The 24,914-nt window shown below is 40.9% G+C and overlaps 1 pseudogene; it reads right to left on the bottom strand.

The window, feature by feature from the left end:
* Positions 1 to 7,125: 7,125 nt before the first annotated feature.
* Positions 7,126 to 10,346, bottom strand: LOC117532348 (annotated as a pseudogene).
* Positions 10,347 to 24,914: the final 14,568 nt, after the last annotated feature.

Raw genomic sequence — 24,914 nt, 5'->3', positions numbered from 1 at the left:
ACATTCTTCTCTGAGCATCTGCTTAACTATGACCCTCTGTTCTTCACTGAGGTGGCCAAGATCTACAGGAGGATCCCACTTCTCATTAGAGCGAGATGAGGGCTGTGTGCTGGTGGGATTAATTGTAGCTACAGTGGCTTTTTCAAACATCTGGGCAGGTAAAACAGCCGTTATAGTCTGTACCGTTCCAACTAAGGTACGACCTACCAGAACAATGTCGTGGTCAGTGGGGTTAGAGACATCCACAGTTATGACAGGTAAAGTGCCCTTTTTAACTCTGACCAGAGTGTCGAAGAACTCGAGATTGTCTGGCCACTGAGGGTTTAAATCTGGCTCAAATAACATAGTCATGTCTTGTTTAAATGGCTGTGCTGCTACACGGCATTCCACTTGGATATGCCTTTGTTTAGGAACAGTAATACAGTCTTTTTTTGTTTTCACTTGAAACTCATCTACTGTATTCGCACTGACAGCCTGAATGAAAGCTTTCACCTTGTTCCTTTTGAGGCTGGGGAATGCTTTTCTCACTGTACTGAATGCTTTAGCTCTTTCAGTCCTTTTCAAGATGCATTCAATGACATTGTAACCTATAATGGGGTGCGACAGGTAACAACCTTTCATTACCAACATGGGAATGATCATTTCCTCAGGTGGTTCTGCCCCAGAATCAAGTTGGAATGTAGTCTCAATCCACCCGAGGTATGGCATGTTGGTCCCATTGGCTGCAGTGAGGCTCAGTTCAGTGGAGTCCATCATCTCGGCAACATCTCTCAGCTTTAGGTGTGGCAAGTAGTCCTCTTTCCATCTCTCGTCAATGATTGACACTTGTGAGCCTGAGTCCCACAAGGCCTGAAGTCTGTGGCCATCCAGGAGACACTCGACCAAACACTGTCTGCCCACCAGAGATGTGACCTTGTGAGGGGTGTTCACCTGGACTGGTGGCAGTGGGATGTGGACCATCTCATTTTCATTGTTTATCTTTAACTTGTTGTATTGTCTCTTATGTTCAATCCAGTTTTGCTTCTGACATGCTTTAGAACAATAGAATGTCTTTTTACACGCTGAACACCGTCTCAAGTTCATGTCTGGATCTTCTTGTTTGCAGTGGGCACATTGTTGGGACCTGTTGCTGTCAGCGATGGTTAACACTCGTCCCTCAGTGGTAACCGTTGCCCGTTTAAATGTCTCTCTCGAGGTGATTTTGTGCCTCTGTTTTTGCATCCAGCTTGGAAGTGTTCCTCACTCCCACAGAAGAAGCAGTGGGTGCAGCGCTCATTAGTTACGGACTGCTGGCAGGCATGGCACCTCCTTTCTGGACGAGCTGGGTGACCTTGGTAGTGCTGTGGTGAATACTGAGAGGGTGGTGGTTTTTGGCGGGGGCCCTGATAGAAGTGAAACTGCTGTGGGTCCCGGTCGTACTGCATAACTGGCGGCTGAACGTACAACTGAGCACTAGACACTGGCTGTTGTAGTGTCTCTTTAATTTGCGCTATCTCTGCACTGAGACCTTTCAGGGAGGCTACGTCTGTCTTTAGATCTGCTAGTTCTGTGACTAGTTCAGGAGGGATTTTAGCTTTAACTTCCTTTACTAAATTTTTGACAGGCCCGGCATCTACTGACTGAACTGCGCTCACACTAGTGGCTGACTGTGAGGCTAAACACCCTTTCTTGTGCTTCCTCTCTGCTTCATTAGCACAAGCTATGTTTAATCTTTCTAGCAGGAGCTCATCGGGAGTATCATTGTCTAAGAGCAGTGGCTGCATGTCTATCCTGACACTGTCACTCTGAAGGCCTGTTAGTATGGTGTGCAAGCACATACGCTGCACTAGTGCTGGGTCATACTTAAGACCTGACTCTGACTCCTGTGATGCAAATAAGACTTTCTGCTTTAAATCGAGGACCCTCATCAGGAAATTCTGGGCAGTCTCTTTGGGGTTCTGTACCTCTGAAGCGAGTTGTTTGTAGAGTTCAGTGGCACTCTTCTCCTGGAAATGAGAGCGAAGAATGCGGCGTAGAGTGGGCAAAGTGAGCTGGGCCTTCCCCTCCAGGTAGCTGCGTAGTTGTAGACCTGGCAAGATAGCCCTGATGACAGCATCTACAATGTCAAACTCTGAGTAACCTCTGCTCAGTCCATTTTCGATCTGATGGGCAAGACTGGAAAATGTCAGTTTATCCTTCTGGCCTGGCTCTCCTATTTGGCCTGATATTTTGAAATCTTTGTGCCAATAGGCGCCTGGTTGCTGTTGACTGGGCACACTACTCACAGGGCGGTTACTTGTTTGGGACTGAATATTAGCCACTGCGCTTCTCACTGTATTAACTGTCTCTGCTACCCGTGGAGTAGTAGTTGGCTGGTCTGTTCGCCCTGAGTCTCCTCTTTCATTTACATTTTCTCCAGGTAAGTCATTTTCAACACTTATTATTTCAGCAATCTTATTCTTCAGTGACAATAGTTCAGACATCCCTTCATCCTCCAATTCTTTCATTTCTTCTCTTTCAATATGCATCTGGATGTGCGTCAGCAGGGACAGGCGTGTTTTTGTGTCAGCCTTTATTTTCCCTGCTATACCAAGAAACTCACAGATGGACACTAACTGTTCTTTAGGCAAAGTGTGCACTCCATGCACGATTTGTTCTTGTTGCTGTTCCAGCAGTGACATTTTGGCAGTAGACAGGAGGAACTTTTGCAGGTACAGGGGAGACCAAGCTGTGGGATCCGTGCAGCTCCTGGTGATCTCTGGTCGGCCTCAGGATGCGTGGACTGGAGCACAGCTGCCAGCTCTCCTTAACCGCAACACCTTCCTCACTGTAGGCTGCCTGGGTGATGTGGGGGATTTAGCAGGCTCAGACTACGACGTACAGGCTGTGGACATCGGACATCTAAGCAGCAATCCCAGCGGTGCCTCCAAATGTTGTACCCAGGATATGGGGTAATATGCTGCAGTACCTCTGAAAATATGAGAGAAATGATCACGAGAGTTATTTCGGGTTGTTTCTCCCACGCAGAGGTTTATTGCAATGAGGAGAAACCCCGCGAAATCACTCCAGTGGTGTGGGAAGACATTACAAGTTGTAAAAATAAAGGATCCCCCAGGATTACTAGACGATTTCCGAGAATGCGGTCACAATTCCTTTGAATAGAATTACAAAACATTTAGAAAAAATAAAGAATAACATACTTTACATACTTTTAACCAACTCTTAACTGTATTTATATTGTTCTGAAGGCTTTTATGTAAATGTATATTTATTACAACCCTTTTTAACATTTTAAGAACTTTCCTATTTTTAACTATTTTTAATATGACATCACCTTATGAGTTATCATTATTTATTGGCGCTGTCCTGAGCATAGTGTTTAAAGGCGTGCTATCCTTCTAACCTATCACACATGACCACAGCCTGAGCGATTAATAAGGCAGCACCATAGAAACGAGAGGACCAATAGAGAAGCAAGTAGATTCTCATCCACAGGAATGTCATTTTTCTCTCTGCCCCTCTGAAGGCGTCCACAGGTCCAACAATCTATTTGTAGATATTTCAAAAGCTCCTGAACGTTTGTATTAAAAAACATTTCAAAATAGCACACATGTCCCCATGTCTTTTTCATGTAACGTCCATCATGCTCTTAATTTGGGGTAAAGTACCAGACACAGAGATGACTAGATCTATTTTCTCCTCCCCTCGAACAAGCTCAGACCTAAACTAGTACCCCACAAAAGATTAGGTTCCTTGGGGTACAACTTTAGATGTGAGAGTACTTCGAAAGGCCCAAAATCCCTCTGACTGTAATGTCCATCACCGTGGAATTGTCCTTCAGGCAATCTGTCTCTGTCCTTGGACAAGACACTTCATCACTACTGTTGCAGTGTATCCAGCTGAAAATGAAATTAAACATGTGACATAGTGGTGTGCCTTCCATGGGGAGTTGCAGACTCTGATCTTCTTCTCGCTGCAGTAAATGGGGAGAATTGTCAGCCTGATGTTGAAGATATATATTAGGACTGCAACAAACGATTATTTGGATCATCAATGAATCTGATGGGGTTTCGACACTATTAATCGGATTAGCGGGGAATTTTTTAAAAATGTGCGAGGGGAAACAATTTTTCTCTCCTTCCATCACTTTACTTAACAACAGAACATTATTTGAAAACTTAAAATACTTGAAGATCAACAAATCGTCAAATGTCCCTTGGCTGTTGAAATATAAAATAATAAAGAATAAAACAGTTTATAATAAAGAACAAAAATAATTATTTCAAATTACATTGCTTTATCAAAGTGCTGAGTCGCCATAAAACAACATTGAAACATATAAATGTTATAAAATATATGGTGAAAAAAGAGGTATTTTTGTTGCTGCAAATGAGCAATTAGCATAACCACTTAACCATAAAACCTAAATCAAAAACTGTAGCCTGACTCATTATATGTGCAACATTCTCTGTATAAATTGTAAACTATGTGGTCATTTCACAATGATACATGTGACTCATGTCTCTTTCTCTGAAATTGTATTGTAGCATTATTAGTTATTATTACTATTATTATTGTTGCTATTATTAAAATATAAATAAAAATAAAAACTTTTGTTGACTCTTATGACAACAAACGCTGAGCCATTAATTATTATACAGAAAACAAATGCACAAACATGCTGAAATGCCAGCAGCTTAATGCTAACTTTAACATTGAAAACGCCACAGACATGCTTATGCGTTAGCATCGGCGTTAGCATAAAATACATCTATCAACTGTTTCAGAAGACCATAACAGGTCAGTTTAACATAAAAAAGGTAAATATTCCTCACAGACATATGCTCTTTAGGGTTTTAGTGGAGAAAAATTAAGATAAAGTGAAATAAATGAAACCAACGAAGCAGCAGCTCGAAGCACTCCATTGGTTCAAGATTCGTAGCAAAGCTCAGTTGATTATATGGAAGAAACAAAACATTTGCGGTAAAACAAAGTTATTTAGCAACTAATCGATGACTAAATTAGTTGACAACTATTTTAATAATCGATTTTAATCGCTTAACTCGATTATTTGTTTCAGCTCTAATATATATGTTATTGTGCTCATAATTAGCTTTGCATGCTAACAATGCTAAACGTTATCACATTGAATAGAATGCTTGGTGTTCATTATTTTGGAAAGTAACAAATGTTTAGAAGTATGTGCACAGTGCCAGATCCAACGAACTAGGTACTGTATGGATTGAATAAAGGTGATTTTTAGGCTCCAGTGTGATATTTTTGCTATAATGTGCTTAAGGGATTTATTGTGATGCCAAATGAATGAAAAAGTGTATGCTTATGTTTTGATGGGTGTTTAATTGATTGATGATTTTGAAATGGTGTAATATTATATGGTTTGATTAAGGATTGTAATATGTGCTTATGATGAATTGCACTGACCATGTGTAACTGCTGACATGTGTTGTTGACTTCCTATAGGTAAGCCTGGCATTGACCACTTTGAATAAAGTCATTATTTGATGCCGACATGATGCTTATGCTATAATATGTTTAAAGATCTTATGCTTTGTTAAACTACACATAATCCTTTGGAAATGCTTTGGATGATTTATCATGTAGTTGGAATAATGTTTCATTATTATTAATTGTTCAAATGTGTTATTGCTGTTGAATGAACTGTGAGTGACCTTTTTCTGCTGACTCCCTGTGGAAATATTTGACTCTCCTGACATAGGAACTGAAACTTTCGTCTGTGCTGATATTAGAACTGTGGTTTCTCGCTGTCTGTACAATGGCGCACTAAAATTGAAGACACTTCCATATATGGACTGTTGAACAGGTTTAAACTGGTTTTAGGATCAGATGTCCAGCCAGACATCTGACTCAGCAATCCGTTTGCCCCAGACATCCCCCCCATGCCACTTCCCGAAGACCTTTCCCCCACCAACTTCCCGAAGACCTCTCATGACCTCCTGGTCTCCCTCAGTTCACCAATCAGAAGACGATAACACCCCAACTGAACTGAACTGTATAAAGGCTGTGTGTTTCCAGCATCTGAGGTTCTTTACTGAACACACAACCTGTTGGTATCGTTGTTGCGTAATAAAGTGTGTTGCAATGAACCCACCCTGCGCTTGGTGAATGATGACAATCCACTGATCTGTTCTGCTGTATTCTTCAATAAACCCTTTAAGGTCTGTATAATTGCAAATTGAATTCTGAGTTTTTTGTGTCTCTCACGATTCATGAACACGCAAGGAACACAAGGGTGGTAATTGATGGGATGAATCCCAGAAAAAAAAAAAAAAACCCTTTCAACCATTTACAGTGCATCCGGAAAGTATTCACAGCGCTTCACTTTTTCCACATTTTATGTTACAGCCTTATTCCAAAATGGATGACATTCATCTTTTCCCAGTCAAAATTCTACACACAATACCCCATAATTACAATGTGAAAGAAGTTTGAGATTGTTGCAAATTTATTAAAAATAAAAACTAAGAAATCACGTGTAAATACAACCTCAATTCCAATGAAGTTGGGACATTGTGTAAAATGTAAATAAAACCAGAATACAATGATTTGCAAATCCTCTTAAATCTATATTCAATTGAATACACCACAAATACAAGATATTTAATGTTCAAACTGATAAACTTTATTGTCTGTGTGCAAATATTTGCTCATTTTGAAATGGATGCCTGCACACGTTTCAAAAAAGCTGGGACAGTGGCATGTTTACCACTGTGTTACACCACCTTAAATTGAGTTCATCCAAAGAGCCATTTTTGTGTGTTAGAACGTTGACTGGGTGGGTAATTAATGACTCATGGCAAGAAATTATGGCATTTTTTTACTTTTGCGAGGCTCTACAGGAACAAAGTTTCCATAAGTTTCCCCGTAGGACAGGGTGCCCAAGTTCGGTCCTCGAGATCTACCTTCCTGACACTTTTAGTTGTCTCCCTGTTCCAACACACCTGAATCCAATGAAAGGCTTGTTAGCAGGCTTTTAATGAGCTTTTCTAGACCCTAGATGGGCTGGTCTCAGTATTTCAGAAACTGCTGATGCTGCACAGCTTTTTATTTTCAATAACTAATATTCATACTTAGGGTGTTTGTAACTTATTTTCTGTTCATGTTTTTTTAAACGAACGTGACATATTTCTCACAGCGCTGTAATATCGGCCTTTCTTGACATTAGGATGGTGCGATGGCTTCGATATTACCACCGCTTGGATCAACAGGCTGGTCGTTTGTTGTTCCGCCGCAAACCTTCTGCCGCACAGAATACAGAGTGTGTGCAGGGATCTGACTCGAGATGGACTCCAGCTGTTTCAGCACATACAGGTCAGCATCAGTCAACACAAATCGGTGCCTAAATACTTAAACAGTGGCTCCAATTGCAAAGTCTGCGGGAGTGAGTAGAATTCAGGATTTTCCAAAGTCGAGTTGGGTTTAGGGACACGTGACTTTTCCGGGAACTTCCCAGCAATTATACCGGAGATCCATTTTGGTTTTTCAAAAATACTGATCATGTCATCTGCCAGGAAGTAGGACAGCACAAAAACGCAGCCTTCATCTTCAGGAATCTGGGAGTCCAGCCGGGCACTGTAGCGCAACAATTTATGATCGTTTTCCAGAAATTTGACCATGTTCTTCTTGGGGGGTTGAGGAATCAGAGAAATGCAGTTCTGGAAAGAGTCTTCGAGAGAACCAAAACCATTGTAGGGAGGAATCTCCATCTGTTTGGGTGGAGGCACATCCTTTGGTAACTCCATGGGTTTCTGCTCCATGTCCGGGTGGTGCGTTTGGAAATACTGTTTGCTGAATCTGTCACAATCCTGCAGCAGGTAGCGGCGGGCCATGAGCGTGATCGTTTCACCGAGCTTAAAGTCTGCTGGGGAATAATATTCATCCACTTCTTTCGACGACACCTCCAGCACACAGGCAGGGAAGTTCTCAAAGTTTGGTTTGTCTTTTTTCAGCACCCTCTGCCTACGCATCAGGATAGCGAAGGGGTCCAACCCACTATTGGGTGTGTGGTCCTCTCTGATTTCCACCGTGTTGTCCACCAAATAATAATGGATGGTCACAGGTCTGCTGTCCTCATGCAAAGAGTCTTTATCCTCCAACAAAGCGAAGAAACGCAGTACCTTGCCTTCCAGTGTGAGAAACTGGTGCTTCTGGTTGAGGGCAGTGTGTGTTTTGCGGGGAGCCTGATTTACTTTGCGATGTGTGGTGTACTGATCCAATGGCACCGGCTCAGGGTCATTCACAACCATGCCCTCACTTTCCAGGAATTCCTTTGTGAATGCATCACAGTGTGTGATGCGGTACTTCACTCCAAACATCTCCAAGTCAACACCAAGGTTGAGGTCTTTCCAGTGATAATGCACACCACGGTCGTTCTTCGGTAAGCACTGACGTTTGAGCCGCAGTGCCTGTGACAGCCCAGAATTCTGTACCACAGGCTCATAAATAGACATGCTGTCATCCTCTAGGTCAGGGGTCAGCAACCTTTGAGACATTGAGTGCCAATTTCAAATTTTCTAGTCAATGAATATGCCACTGTCAACAATAATGGTAAAAATGACATGCACCCGTGTGTGTGTGTCATTATACATAGAATCTTACTGTATTAATCTTCTTATAAAATTCTTCTTCTTATGAACACATCTTATAAACATCTTATGAATCAACAATTAAAGAAAGCTCTCATAAATCATGTGTGTGCGCGCGCCATTATACATATAATCTTACTGTATTAATCTTTTTTATATATATAAAATTCTTATTATTAACATCTTATGAATCAATTAAATAAACCTCTCATAAATCATTTTAACAAAGGCCAATGACGAATAAAAATGCATCACAAACGAAATGGCCACACATTTTATATAAGCAAACAGCAACATATTTAACTAATCAGTGTGGGCTGAGACTAAAATGAATCATAGGCTATGTCTCAATTAATATATCGTGCCTACCAGTCAGTGTGATCCCTGTCCTTGCTTTTCTTGGCTGAGCTTTTTTATCTGGGGTTCGTAGTTTGTCACTTTAAATTGTAAAACATGCCTCAGAATGGTCCGTCGTCAAACGGCTGCGGATGGGGCTGAGCACACTTTTCATGTGCGAAAATACCTGCTCACACAGGTATGTTGAGCCGAACACCGACAAGAGGGCCAATGCAATGTTCTTGAGACAGCTGAACTTCTCTGTTGCAGACGTCCAGCATGCGAGGATGCAGGCTCCGTGCTGTTGCACAGGGGTGGATTCCAACTGCTTTCGGAGCTCTGCAAGCTTTGTCACCCACAGTGATGAGCTCTTCAGCTCTATCAGCTGCATCTCCACGTCCTGTACATCCATCGAGTCGATCAGAGCTGCGTCCAGGTCATGTCCATCAAAGCTGTCAGGCTTGATCAAGAAGGAGAACATCGGACCGTACAGTTTAAAATCCACAAAGCGGGTCGTGAACTCCGCCTCCAGCTCACGCTATTTCAGCGGTGCTGATGTTGCATTGTGAGGACAACTCCCTCAAGTGTCGGAAGTAGCGGAAGGTGGAGGACACACGTTTGATGGTTTTGGCTCTATCGGCAGGGTCTTTATAAGTCTTCTGATGTTTCATCTTGAAATGCCGCTTAATGCTGGAAGTTCGGCACACAACGTCACAGCGCAAGGTACATACAGCACGATCTTTGACGAAAACAAAACCATATTCTTACGTCCAGGAGGGCTAGAATGCCCTAGCTTTACTTTTTTTTTAGCCGGAGGCTCGGTCATCTCTGCACTTGTAACGCTATCAGGTAACTTTGGCGGAACCTGGGTGCAGATCGCTGTGGAGCGAATGCAGTTGGAAGATTGTGCTGTCACTCAGATTTTTTTTTTTTTTTTTTGCTGATGCTGGGCCAGTGTTGTGCGTGCCAGTGATTATGCCACCGCGTGCCATAGGTTGCCGACCCCTGCTCTAGGTAGTAGTAAATGTTTACAGGCCGTATATGGTACTCTGCATTACTGAAGTAAAATACCTCCTCCTTAAAGTATGCATTGAAACGCAACACCTTCTGGCCAAGAGCCACATAAGCCGGGATGAAGACTGGGAATGTGCTGCAGCTGACGCGGCCGTAGGTAAGTTCTGATTCATTAAAGGTCAAATTACTGGTGTTTTGCTGGTTCAGTTGCTCAGACAACAAGGGAGTGTTTCCAATATGCTGGGACGACGCTGGGACGATGCTGGGACGACAGGGCATTAAAATCCAATTTCTATATCCCAGTGTCTGTGGCACATGAAATGATGTCCTCGTTAAATCCCAAAAAGTGTTTCCCGGTAAAAATAGCAAACCGTGATTAATATGCGCCGACATTTCGGGTAACACACACACACACACACACACACACACACACACAAAAACACTTGCAAGTTTGTCAAAATAACGTCACCAATTCAACTTATGAACAAAATGTTGATGCTTGACTCGGCATAAATTTATCTAAGGACAGTTTGCCTTAATTAATACTCTGTCTCTTTAACAGTGAATGATGTATACAATTGTTTTCATAGTTCTATAACTCAGTATCAACTCTGTACACTGAGTCAAAATGAAAAAGCCAAATCATTGACAACAGAAATGGATTTTGCAAGTCCACCTCATCGATATAGAAGAGCGCCTGCGGACACTATGATATACATACCAAAAGATATCTCGGTAAGTACTGACTAACTCCCTTTGTATTTTTGCTTGTTTGAACTTCTTTCTTGCATGGCACCTCTTGTGCGACACCAGAAGACATGTACCAGTCTTCTACCATATGAACAGTGATGTCAGGCATCCTGTCTTTGCCCAAGTTCCTCTTCTTTGGCACCCACCATTCTGCTCTCATCTTCTGTAGCGCTCGCAGCTGCTTCGTGATCCGATATTTCCTTGCCAAACTTTCAACATTTGTCTGAGACAGTGTTTCATGCACTGTTTTCATGTGCACATTGGATCCTCCTTTGGGTTTAATTGTTTTTAGAGCATTGCTTATTGACTCAATTATCACTTTTGACATGTCAAGTTTTCTCTGTGCAGTTTTTGATAAGATCAGTCCTTTGCTTTCAAGATCTTTTCTGTTGTTGGGCGATTCTATCAGACTCCGAATGACCCTGGCCTTCCTCTTTGGTGTGACAGGCAGTGATGATTTTGCTAACGCTTTGGCTCTGTACTCACTCCATCTCGAGATAAAAGGCATTGTAACACAATTATTCACAGCTTCAGATTGCGACTCAGGTTCTTCCATTGATTTCATGCGAATCCTGAGATGCCACATCTGGGTTTTAAGGGCATCTTTTTGCTTATTTATTTATTTTTTATTTTTTGTCACTTTCAAACTTCCAGAATAAATTTTAGAAATGATTTCAGATGAAAAGACATGTACTGTATGTATGTTCATGTTTGAGGTGAAAATTTTTTTATCATGAACTACTTACAATTATTTTGCTTTATACAATTTGCAAAAGTATTGAGTGCACTAATTCTGTTAAAATTACCCATGCTATAATTTTTTTATTCCAAAAAGTTTGGAAAACCATGTAAATCAGTGAAACCCACTTGCAGAAATCATACAATATGTTTTTGTTATTTAAATTAGTAACTTGAGATACGCAGTTGATCGCAGTAGTTGGATCCTGTGACACTACAACAGAGACTTGTAAGGCACATAATACGGCACTGGTTAAACTTTCTTAAATACTTGAAGCAACATATTCTTGGTTGTATCCACTGGGGAATAATGAATGATAACATTTGTTCTTGTAAGCACTGTTTCAGGTTGGTGGCATGGAGCTGTGGACATTTTTGTGTGCAAGAAGAACAGCGATAATATCCTGGATTTTTACGGAACTCATCAATGTTGTATAAATTTTTGTATGATTCATATAAAAGACTTATATGTAGATATTGTAAACAATTTATTCTTGAAAACATGCAATAAATTCTATAGTCAAGGCATGAATTATTTTTATTATAAAACTGTCAAAATTTGTAACAACACCATATTGTAATGCTATTTGTTTTATAGCTCATTTATGAGTGAATTTTATCAAACAAAAAATAAACTGGTTTCTTCGGCGCACCATCTCTGCAGTTAGTCAAGTGCTACAGTTGCTGTTTATTGCTATACAGTGGTCCCTCACTATAACATGACTCACCTTTCACGGCCTCGCAGTTTCGCAGATTTTTTTTTTTGTGCAATTTTGCATGCTTTTTTTTTAACAGCGCATTGTGTTCTGCGTCTTTATCAGGCGGGCCAGTCGCAGCACCAGTCGGCATCACCGCGATTGCTCTCACTGCCTCTGATGCGCTTTCTGCGGGCTCGGTGAATGCAGCAGCGGCGAGTCAACAACTAACACTATTTTCCACTCAAATGCACCTAAACACTCTTTCTGAGGACCACATGATGTGAAAACGCAATAAAACTTTCTTACCTGTAAATCTGGTCCTGTTTTCTGCATAAATAAATGTTATCCATTCTTTGTGCTCAAACGCCAAAGCAGGGGCGGATCTAGATGGAATGGGGGCGTGGGGCAAGGATGTGCCCCCCCACAACACCCCTAGATTAAAGGTGCAATTTTGAAGCCGTTTTTTACTACAACTAATATTGCTTAAAATAATAATAATTTCGACAAGTAAAATGTTTAGAGAGAATTTAAATGTTAGAAAAATGTTAGAATTTAATAGTTACCTTTATAAACAATGTAGGCTCGAAATTGCAAGTTTTACTGTTACAGTGCTGTCAACAGTTAAATATGAGGTCAAGAAAGACGTCTTTATTTTACTTTTTATAAAACAAGTATTTATTTTCATTGAAGTCAAGAAAGGGTGACTATAAAGTGAGTTTTGGCCAAACAGGTATCCCATTGTCTGTTGAGGGGGGCAGAGGGTATGTTGTCGGCAGCTGGGGAAAAAAGTAACTAAAAAAGTAACTAGTAATCTAACTTAGTTACTTTTACAATTGAGTAATCAGTAAAGTAACTAAGATACTTTTACAATTGAGTAATCAGTAAAGTAACTAAGTTACTTTTTCAAAGTAACTGTGGCAACACTGGTAGTGAGGGGTTTTACAGCCTTAAAACATCTATAATAATTGCAAAAAATAGCGCTGACCACTTCGCGGATTTCACTTATCATGGGTTATTTTTAGAACATAACTCCCGCGATAAACGAGGGGCCACTGTATCGGATACTTGGTTTCCAAAGGGACACAATGGGGGCATTTCTGTCATGCAGCCATCTGTGATGGGTTATTTTTTGGTGTTTGTTCAGGTCTGTTCCCCTTTTTAGTCTGTTAAATATCTGTCAAATATCAGTGTTCCTCGCAAATGATAACTGCACTCCCTCATTTTAAACAACTACTGAACGTGTAGAGGCAAACGTTTATTAACTTTGTACATGGTCTGTATCATAAATAATCCATCAAATCTTGAAATTTCAAAATGCACAGACAAGCAAACAATTGGTTTCTTGGTTCGCAATATGTTTTTTGTTTTGTTTTTTTTTTTACTTGTAACTCTTCTAGCTTTCTTTTGTAAAAGGAAAACCGGATTTGTTTTGTGTTTCCCCAAACCTCAATACAATAGGTCATATATGGGACAAGTAATGAATGATACAACATGAGCAACAAATGTTGGGAGAGAAAATATTGTGCTTTATACAAAATTGAAATAACTTTTGAAATTTTAGTTTTAACATAATTTATGAGTTTTCCAAATTAATTTATCATCAATAAAAAAATACCAAGAAATTTAGTTTCAGATACTTTTTCAATTTCAACATTGTTCAATGATAAATTTCTATTCATATTCCTCGGCTTATTTCCAAATATAATACACTTTGTCTTACCAAAACGAAGTGACAATTAGAATCAAACCAATATGTAAAATTTAGTAATTCCCTCTCCATCTTTTCCAAAAGTTGTCCCAAATTGCCACCACTACCAAACACAGTCATGTCAGCAAACAAAATACAACACACAGACTTTGACACCAACCTTATATCATTAACATGCAACAAAAACAGCAATGGCCCAAGGACTGACCCCTTGGGGCACCCCACATATACAATAATTCTGAATTTGTCCCTCCAAAATGGACACACTGATACCTATTAGATAAATAACTAGCTAACTAATCCAGGGCGAATCCTCTAATACTGTACTCAATGCTCTGATAGTTAGTCTTTACAAACAAATTGGCGAAAATTGTAAAAATCTGCAGAGCAAAAATACATCCAAGTCGGCGGCCGCAATACAGACTCGCAGACTAGGCTTAGGTGTGGAGGAAATCATGGTATTTAATCCAGGCTTGAGTTTGGTACACAAGTAATCAGTCAGCGCGGCAGAGGTACAAACAGGGTCAGGCTGAGATGTAGTCATAAACGAGCAGGGTTCAGAGGCACAAGCAAACACCGACATCTGGGATGAAGCAAGAAGCATGGTTGAAGAATACAGAGCAAAGTCCAGAACACGGCAAAACAAAAATCAGGACTGTGAATGGGCGAAGGAAAGTGTACGAAGACAGCAATCTGGCGGGAAAGTGAAGGACTGTGGGGTTTAAATACAAGTGAACTAATTAGTGTGAAATGACGGACAGGTGGTGTCAAGGAGGTGCACGTGAGGAACAATCTAGAAGGGGGCGTGGCTAGTGAACAAAGATAATGCACAGACAAGATTGTGAGAAGGGGAGTGCACAAACTTAAGTGATGTAATACACAAAGACACGTGAGCTGGTGCAAGAGTGGGAGTGAAATGGGAACACAGAATCAAAGTGAGGATAAAACATAATGACAAGTGCAGGGTGTGAAGTGAACATAAATAACTGGGCGTGAGACGAGGAACGAAAACATGATGGGAGGTGCGGAGTGGAAACAAATGACACAAACAGAACTAAAACGGAAATCAAGGGCAGGATATAATGCAACAACAAATCAGGCATACTACATATAACTGAAATAAGAACAGCAAAAATAGGCAGCTGATAACTAAATGATAAACCATTAAAAGCCCAGACTGATTGAACAAAACCAGAACGGAACTGAAACATGACCAAAGTATGAAAGTAACAAAGAAAGAAAGTAACAAAGCAAAAATAGAACACAGAATAAACACATGATGAAAGTAACAATTAATAAAACAAGGCTGGGGCAGAAGGAGCTGAACCAAATAAAGAGAGAAAATAAGGACAGAAGCCTGGAACAGGGCCGGCATGACACTTGGTGGACCCGTATCAAAAGAAGCTTCGGGCTGGTTATAATGCAATCCTTAGTAGCACCGAGCTAGTTAGTACCGTGACCCAAACAAACATAAACTAGCTCAGCTAGCTAACATTAGCGACCCACAGGCCGGACACCTGGTTGCACTCCGCGGTTTATTCCATAAGCGTGGCCTGGAGAGTCCATTCAGTGGTAAAGTTGTCCCAAACTTCACCAAGTATTGTTCCACTTTAGTTCGATTGGAGGTCGGTCTTGAAGTCCTGAGCAATTTCTCTCACCAGGCGCTGGAAGGTAGATATTACCCCTTTTTGTTGTTGCAGTCTTCTTGCACATCCAAATTATTATCATGGTTTGTCGTACATCAGATCTTTTGTAACAAAGCACTTCCACACTTAAGTCTGTCCTGTTTTGAAAGTCACCTATCCATTGTAGAGCCAGTAGCAATGTTAGTTTTACTTACTTGTGCTTGTGAAGGAAAGTCTGAAGTTGTCTTGAATGAACTGCATTGTTCAGGAATTCATAAATTGGATTTTTTTTTTTTTTACATAAAATTTTATGTGTTAATAATAAAAAAAAATGTGGGTGATACTTACTACCTTTAAGAATATTTAAATGTTTGCCATCAATAAAAAGTAAAAAAATGTAATTTTGCTGTCATATTTCTAATAAAAAATGTGTTACGGTAATGAATTTTTTTCCTCCCAGTGTCTCTAAAAATACCTAAAAACTGTGCACGTGGATTATAAATTCAAATTTAACAGTAAAATTAGATCATATTTAATATAAAGGTGGAAAAACATCATGTGTGTAATGATTTCTGATTTTTGCTATGAGTTGTACCACGTTCATGAGAATCACCCAGTTGTAAGTAAAACTAACATTGCTACCGGCTCTACAATTGATAGGTGACCTTCAAAACAGGACAGACTTAAGGGTGGAAGTGCTTTGGTTACAAAAGATCTGATGTACGACAAACCATGGTAATTACTTGGATGTGCAAGAAGAATGCAACAACAAAAAGGGGTAATCTCTTATCTACCTTCCAGCCAGGGCCGCTGCTAAGGTTTTGCAGGCCCTAAGCATAACTTAGACCCATACAAGAGAACCCCCCCCCCCCCGTAAAACACTTCATTATATTATGTTATCTAGTATCCAGTGTATTCCATAATCATAGGAAAACTACATGAAACCATTATATTATATTAAATTATGGACACAGAGAAAAATACCTAAATATTAAAATGCTCAATACTACACATCAAGCAAAACAGTGGTGGCATTGTGAAACCATACACAACCACAACAAATGCTAATGTTTACCAGCAGGTGTCACCCTTTCCTTACCCTAAGGGGGAATGCAGCACTCTACAGTACCCCCGCTAACTAAACTGCATTTCTTTCCAGCATTCTGCTGACTGCACGCAAGCATGCATGTCTATTTTAAGCAGTGGATACGTAATTTACATACATATGCCTTAAATAAAAGTTCTGAAATTATTCTCACTATTCTTGGTATATTTATCAGCCTGTCAAATTCATAGTTGCTGTCTGATCGTGTCAGGCAGAATAGATATGGACCTAAGTAGTGCACTGACGGCTAACTAGGACTTTGTTGACTTATAAGGCACTCAAAATCTTCAAACTACACTGCCCAACTATTTGCAAACGTGCCACATGCCTTGTAATATCCAGATTAGTTTAGTGTTTAACGTTACATCAATCAATCAACTTTTTTCTTATATAGCGCCAAATCACAACAAACAGTTGCCCCAAGGCGCTCCATATTGCAAGGCAAGGCCATACAATAACCATGAAAAACCCCAACGGTCAAAACGACCCCCTATGAGCAAGCACTTGGCCACAGTGGGAAGGAAAAACTCCCTTTTAACAGGAAGAAACCTCCAGCAGAACCAGGCTCAGGGAGGGGCAGTCTTCTGCTGAGACTGGTTGGGGCTGAGGGAAAGAACCAGGAAAAAGACATGCCGAGAAGGGGGGCAGAGATCGATCACTAATGATTAAATGCAGAGTGATGCATACGGAGCAAAAAAAGAAAGAAACAGTGCATCATGGGAACCCCCCCACAGTCTACGTCTAAAGCAACATAACCAAGGGATGGTCCAGGGTCACCCGATCCAGCCCTAACTATAAGCCTTAGCGAAAAGGAAAGTTTTAAGCCTAATCTTAAAAGTAGAGAGGGTATCTGTCTCCCTGATCTGAATTGGGAGCTGGTTCCACAGGAGAGGAGCCTGAAAGCTGAAGGCTCTGCCTCCCATTCTACTCTTACAAACCCTAGGAACTACAAGTAAGCCCGCAGTCTGAGAGCGAAGCGCTCTAATGGGGTAATATGGTACTACGAGGTCCCTAAGATAGGATGGGACCTGATTATTCAAAACCTTATAAGTAAGAAGAAGAATTTTAAATTCTATTCTAGAATTAACAGGAAGCCAATGAAGAGAGGCCAACACGGGTGAGATATGCTCTCTCCTGCTAGTCCCCGTCAGTACTCTAGCTGCAGCATTCTGAACCAACTGAAGGCTTTTTAGGGAACTTTTAGGACAACCTGATAATAATGAATTACAATAGTCCAGCCTAGAGGAAATAAATGCATGAATTAGTTTTTCAGCATCACTCTGAGACAAGACCTTTCTGATTTTAGAGATATTGCGTAAATGCAAAAAGGCAGTCCTATATATTTGTTTAATATGCGCTTTGAATGACATATCCTGATCAAAAATAACTCCAAGATTTCTCACAGTATTACTAGAGATCAGGGAAATGCCATCCAGAGTAACGATCTGGTTAGACACCATGTTTCTAAGATTTGTGGGGCCAAGTACAATAACTTCAGTTTTATCTGAGTTTAAAAGCAGGAAATTAGAGGTCATCCATGTCTTTATGTCTGTAAGACAATCCTGCAGTTTAGCTAATTGGTGTGTATCCTCTGGCTTCATGGATAGATAAAGCTGGGTATCATCTGCGTAACAATGAAAATTTAAGCAATACCGTCTAATAATACTGCCCAAGGGAAGCATGTATAAAGTGAATAAAATTGGTCCTAGCACAGAACCTTGTGGAACTCCATAATTAACTTTAGTCTGTGAAGAAGATTCCCCATTTACATGAACAAACTGTAATCTATTAGACAAATATGATTCAAACCACCGCAGCGCAGTGCCTTTAATACCTATGACATGCTCTAATCTCTGTAATAAAATTTTATGGTCAACAGTATCAAAAGCAGCACTGAGGTCCAACAGAACAAGCACAGAGATAAGTCCACTGTCCGAAGCCATAAGAAGATCATTTGTAACCTTCACTAATGCTGTTTCTGTACTATGATGAATTCTAAAACCTGACTGAAACTCTTCAAATAGACCATTCCTCTGCAGGTGATCAGTTAGCTGTTTTACAACTACCCTCTCAAGAATCTTTGAGAGAAAAGGAAGGTTGGAGATTGGCCTATAATTAGCTAAGATAGCTGGGTCAAGTGATGGCTTTTTAAGTAATGGTTTAATTACTGCCACCTTAAAGGCCTGTGGTACATAACCAACTAACAAAGATAGATTGATCATATTTAAGATTGAAGCATTAAATAATGGTAGGACTTCCTTGAGCAGCCTGGCAGGAATGGGGTCTAATAAGCATGTTGATGGTTTGGATGAGGTAACTAATGAAAATAACTCAGACAGAACAATCGGAGAGAAAGAGTCTAACCAAATACCGGCATCACTGAAAGCAGCCAAAGATAACGATACATCTTTGGGATGGTTATGAGTAATTTTTTCTCTAATAGTCAAAATTTTGTTAGCAAAGAAAGTCATGAAGTCATCACTAGTTAAAGTTAATGGAATACTCAGCTCAATAGAGCTCTGACTCTTTGTCAGCCTGGCTACAGTGCTGAAAAGAAACCTGGGGTTGTTCTTATTTTCTTCAATTAGTGATGAGTAGAAAGATGTCCTAGCTTCACGGAGGGCTTTCTTATAGAGCAACAAACTCTTTTTCCAGGCTAAGTGAAGATCTTCTAAATTAGTGAGACGCCATTTCCTCTCCAACTTACGGGTTATCTGCTTTAAGCTACGAGTTTGTGAGTTATACCACGGAGTCAGACACTTCTGATTTAAAGCTCTCTTTTTCAGAGGAGCTACAGCATCCAAAGTTGTCTTCAATGAGGATGTAAAACTATTGACGAGATACTCTAGCTCCCTTACAGAGTTTAGGTAGCTACTCTGCTCTGTGTTGGTATATGACATTAGAGAACATAAAGAAGGAATCATATCCTTAAACCTAGTTACAGCGCTTTCTGAAAGACTTCTAGTGTAATGAAACTTATTCCCCACTGCAGGGTAGTCCATCAGGGTAAATGTAAATGTTATTAAAAAATGATCAGACAGAAGGGAGTTTTCAGGGAATACTGTTAAGTCCTCTATTTCCATACCATAAGTCAGAACAAGATCCAAAATATGGTTAAAGTGGTGGGTGGACTCATTTACTTTTTGAGCAAAGCCGATAGAGTCTAATAATAGATTAAATGCAGTGTTGAGGCTGTCATTCTCAGCATCTGTGTGGATGTTAAAATCGCCCACTATAATTATCTTATCTGAGCTAAGCACTAAGTCAGACAAAAGGTCTGAAAATTCACAGAGAAACTCACAGTAACGACCAGGTGGACGATAGATAATAACAAATAAAACTGGTTTTTGGGACTTCCAATTTGGATGGACAAGACTAAGAGACAAGCTTTCAAATGAATTAAAGCTCTGTCTAGGTTTTTGATTAATTAATAAGCTGGAATGGAAGATTGCTGCTAATCCTCCGCCCCGGCCCGTGCTACGAGCATTCTGACAGTTAGTGTGACTCGGGGGTGTTGACTCATTTAAACTAACATATTCATCCTGCTGTAACCAAGTTTCTGTTAGGCAGAATAAATCAATACGTTGATCAATTATTATATCATTTACCAACAGGGACTTAGAAGAAAGAGACCTAATGTTTAATAGACCACATTTAACTGTTTTAGTCTGTGGTGCAATTGAAGGTGCTATATTATTTTTTCTTTTTGAATTTTTATGCTTAAATAGATTTTTGCTAGTTATTGGTGGTCTGGGAGCAGGCACCGTCTCTACGGGGATGGGGTAATAAGGGGATGGCAGGGGGAGAGAAGCTGCAGAGAGGTGTATAAGACCACAGCTCTGCCTCCTGGTCCCAACGCTAGACAGTCACAGTTTGGAGGATCCCAAAAAATTGGCCAGATTTCTAGAAATGAGAGCTGCTCCCTCTAAAGTGGGATGGATGCCGTCTCTCCTAACAAGACCAGGTTTTCCCCAGAAGCTTTGCCAATTATCAATGAAGCCCACCTCATTTTTTGGACACCACTCAGACAGCCAGCAATTCAAGGAGAACATGCGGCTAAACATGTCACTCCCGGTCTGATTGGGGAGGGGCCCAGAGAAAACAACAGAGTCCGACATTGTTTTTGCAAAGTTACACACCGATTTAATGTTAATTTTAGTGACCTCCGATTGGCGTAACCGAGTGTCATTACTGCCGACGTGAATTACAATCTTACCAAATTTACGCTTAGCCTTAGCCAGCAATTTCAAATGTCCTTCGATGTCGCCTGCTCTGGCCCCCGGAAGACAATTGACAATGGTTGCTGGTGTCGCTAACTTCACATTTCTCAAAACAGAGTCGCCAATAACCAGAGTTTGATCCTCGGCGGGTGTGTCGTCGAGTGGGGAAAAAACGGTTAGAGATGTGAACGGGTTGACGGTGTACACGGGGCTTCGGTTTAGGGCTACGCTTCCTCCTCACAGTCACCCAGTCAGCCTGCTTTCCCGACTGCACGGGATCTGCCAGGGGGGAACTAACGGCGGCTAAGCTACCTTGGTCCGCACCGACTACAGGGGCCTGGCTAGCTGTAGAATTTTCCACGGTGCGGAGCCGAGCCTCCACTTCGCCCAGCCTGGCCTCCAAAGCTACGAATAAGCTGCACTTATTACAAGTACCGTTACTGCTAAAGGAGGCCGAGGAATAACTAAACATTTCACACCCAGAGCAGAAAAGTGCGGGAGAGACAGGAGAAGCCGCCATGCTAAATCAGCTAAGAGCTAGCAGCTACGCTAAGCTAGCGGATTCCCAAAAACACACAAAGTGAATAATGTGCAAATAATCCAGAGGTGATTCAGCAGAAGGAGTGCCCCAATCAAGGCACCAAACAGGCCATGAAGCAGCACAGGCAACGCATGACAACGGTGCTAAAATAAAATAAAAAAATAAATAAATAAAAACGAAAGCGTTAGCAAGCTAGTTAGCCTGCCAACGCTAATGAAAGTTAGCTGATAAAAGTGCTCCGTCGCGATGTTTCGACCGTTAGAGGTCTTCCTTAGGCGTTGGAGCACAGTAAAAAGTAAAAAAAAAATTAAAAAGTAAAAAAAGTAAAAAAAAGTAAAAAAGTCTTGAAAAAGACTGTTAGTTCAAGTCCAAAGCAGCAGGTAGCAGTCTCTGTGTAAACAGTCCCAACAGAGAGCCCATCAAATCAGCAAAGCCAACGCCACCTAGCTTAAGCAGCACCACTGAACATTAAGTAACCAAAACAATTTAAACCTTTAACACGTACTTACCAGCAAGGGATGCACGGGCATCATCTTTTTGTTTCTTTTTCCGCCGTTTTTCAGCTCCAGACTCCTGCTGTCGCTTCATTGTTTAATTGTGGCATAGTGGCAACTTGTCGTCTCGTGTCAGAATCGAATGTGGGCTAGCAGTGCTACTTCAGTTAGGCGCAGGGTTGCCAGATTGGGTGTTTTCTCATCCAACTGGTTTGTTTAGGGTAAAAATATGGCACTGGACGAGTTTTTTGTATAGAATTGCCACACACATTTTAAAAATCAGTTCAAATTGCGCAGGATTTAGTGCCTCCATGCATTTTTGAGCATTTATTGGACTGGAAATCATCACATCTGGCAACCCTGGTTAGGCAACACAGCAAACAGAGAAAGATGTAAACAGGGCTGTACCATTTCAGGGAATCGGGGCAGGGGTGGATGGGGGCTTTATATTAGGCAAAACAACTGTTAATTTGCCCCAATTAAGTAATGGGGTAGGGGCCTACACAATGTTTAAAGACAAAAACGATGGGCCTATTCATAAATAATTCATATTGAATCCCCGGGCGCCTAATGGGGGCTTCTGCTCCTACTGGCAATTAGGATGGGTTAAATGCAGCAGACACATTTCATTGTGCAGGGAACATGTTCTTCTGTGCATATGACAATAAAATTTCTTTGAATCCTTTGATTTTGAAATGTAAATGTAATAATTTCAACACATTTTTCAGTCAATTGGAGGCCCTGCAAACTAGTGCAACATGGTTGGTGCCCCACGCAGGCTGCGTAGTCTGCTTATGCCGAATGGCGGCGCTGCTTCCAGAGCCTGGTGAGAGAAATTGCTCAGGACTTCAAGACTGACCTCCGATCGAACTAAAGTGGAACAATACTTGTTGAAGTTTGGGACAACTTTACCACTGAATGGACTCTCCAGGCCGCGCTTATGGAATAAACCACGGAGTGCAACCAGGCGTCCGGCCTGTGGGTCGCTAATGCTAGCTAGCCGAGCTAGTTTATGTTTGTTTGGGTCACGGTGCTAACTAGCTCGGTGCTACTTTGGATTGCATTATAACCAGCCCAAAGCTTCTTTTGATACAGGTCCACCAAGTGTCATGCCGGCCCAGTTCCAGGCTTCAGTCCTTATTTTCCCTCTTTATTTGGTTCAGCGCCTTCTGCCCCAGCCTTGTTTTATTAATTGTTACTTTCATCATGTGTTTATTCTATGTTCTATTTTTGCTTTGTTACTTTCATACTTTGGTCATGTTTCAGTTCCGTTCTGGTTTTGTTCAATCAGTCTGGGCTTTTAATGGTTTATCATTTAGTTATCAGCTGCCTATTTTTGCTGTTCTTATTTCAGTTATATGTAGTACTTTAGTGTCAGGCTTTGTGAATCATAGTCTGTTCTTATTTTTAGTTTGTTTTTCTACTCTGTTTTCTTAGTCAGTTCCAGTTCAGTTTTGTCTTGGTGTTTATTTTCTTTCAGTTCTCATGTTCATGCCTGATTTGTTGTTGCATTATATCCTGCCCTTGATTTCCGTTTTAGTTCTGTTTGTGTCATTTGTTTCCACTCCACACCTCCCATCATGTTTTCGTTCCTCGTCTCACGCCCAATTATTTATGTTCACTTCACGCCCTGCACCTGTCATTATGTTTTATCCTCACTTTGATTCTGTGTTCCCATTTCACTCCCACTCTTGCACCAGCTCACGTCTTTGTGTATTACATCACTTAAGTTTGTGCACTCCCCTCCTCTCAATCTTGTCTGTGCATTATCTTTGTTCACTAGCCACGCCCCCTTCTAGATTGTTCCTCACATGCACCTCCTTGACACCACCTGTCCCTTGTTTCACACTAATTAGTTCACTTGTATTTAAACCCCACAGTCCTTCACTTTCCCGCCAGATTGCTGTCTTCGTACACTTTCCTTCGCCCATTCACAGTTCTGATTTTTGTTTTGCCGTGTTCTGAACCTTCCTCTGTATTCTTCAACCATGCCTCTTGCTTCATCCCAGATGTCAGTGTTTGCTTGTGCCTCTGAACCCTGCTCGTTTATGACTACATCTCAGCCTGACCCTGTTTGTACCTCTGCCACGCTGACTGATTACTTGTGTACCAAACTCAAGCCTGGATTAAATACCATGATTTCCTCCACACCTAAGCCTAGTCTGCGAGTCTGTATTGCGGCCGCCGACTTGGACGTATTTTTGCTCTGCAGATTTTTACAATTTTCGCCAATTTTTTTTGTAAAGACTAACTATCAGAGCATTGGTGTTGACAGTTATGAACCTCATGTATGGAGGGAGAGCAATATCTCAAGCATTCATAACAATCATTTTGGTTATGGCCATAGTATTGCTTATGATCTCCTATTATCGCCTACTGACAACGGCGGAGATCCCAGGCTATATGATTCACCATCAGTGACAGTTGTTGCACCGGGGGAGGAGTCTGCATCTAGGTTCGCAACGACATCGCATTTAATCCATGGAATGACTTAGGTGCAGACCTAGAAGCTGTTTGGGTAGAGTTACGTCTACTGAAATCCCGAGCAGTCCTGACTGGAGTATGTTACCAGCCACCAAAACAGGTGGACTTTTACGAGAAGCTGGAAACGGCATGCAGTGGTACCAGTTTTGCTGAATGTGAAATTGTGATACTTGGTGACTTTAATACTAACATTCTTAGACCAATTAATTATGGTCTTGTATTTGCTTTGAAGAACTTGATGCAAATTTGTGGGTTAAAATAGTTAATTCACGAACCGACATGAATTTCAAGACACAGTTTGTCCATCCTTGATTTGGTTATGGTATCAGACGAAAATAACATCAGTCAGTGTGGTGTACTTAACATTGGTATAAGTGATCATTTACCAGTTTATTGTACACGTAAGGTTGTTAGGTTTTGTGCCAATCAACACAATATTGTAAAATTACGTTCTTTAAAGCATTACAGCCAAGAGCAATTGGTTCAGGAACTGGAGTGTGTTGACTGATCAGAGGTCACAGAAGGTGAAGATGTAAATATAACCTGGTGTAAATTTAAATCATTTCTTGATGTGTTGGATAGGGTTGCTCGATTGAAA

This window comes from Thalassophryne amazonica, chromosome 19 (genome assembly GCF_902500255.1).
Source record: "Thalassophryne amazonica chromosome 19, fThaAma1.1, whole genome shotgun sequence".
Classification (NCBI taxonomy): Eukaryota; Metazoa; Chordata; class Actinopteri; order Batrachoidiformes; family Batrachoididae; genus Thalassophryne; species Thalassophryne amazonica.
The sequence above is the reverse complement of the archived record's forward strand: the minus strand, read 5'-3'. Positions and strand labels throughout refer to the sequence as shown.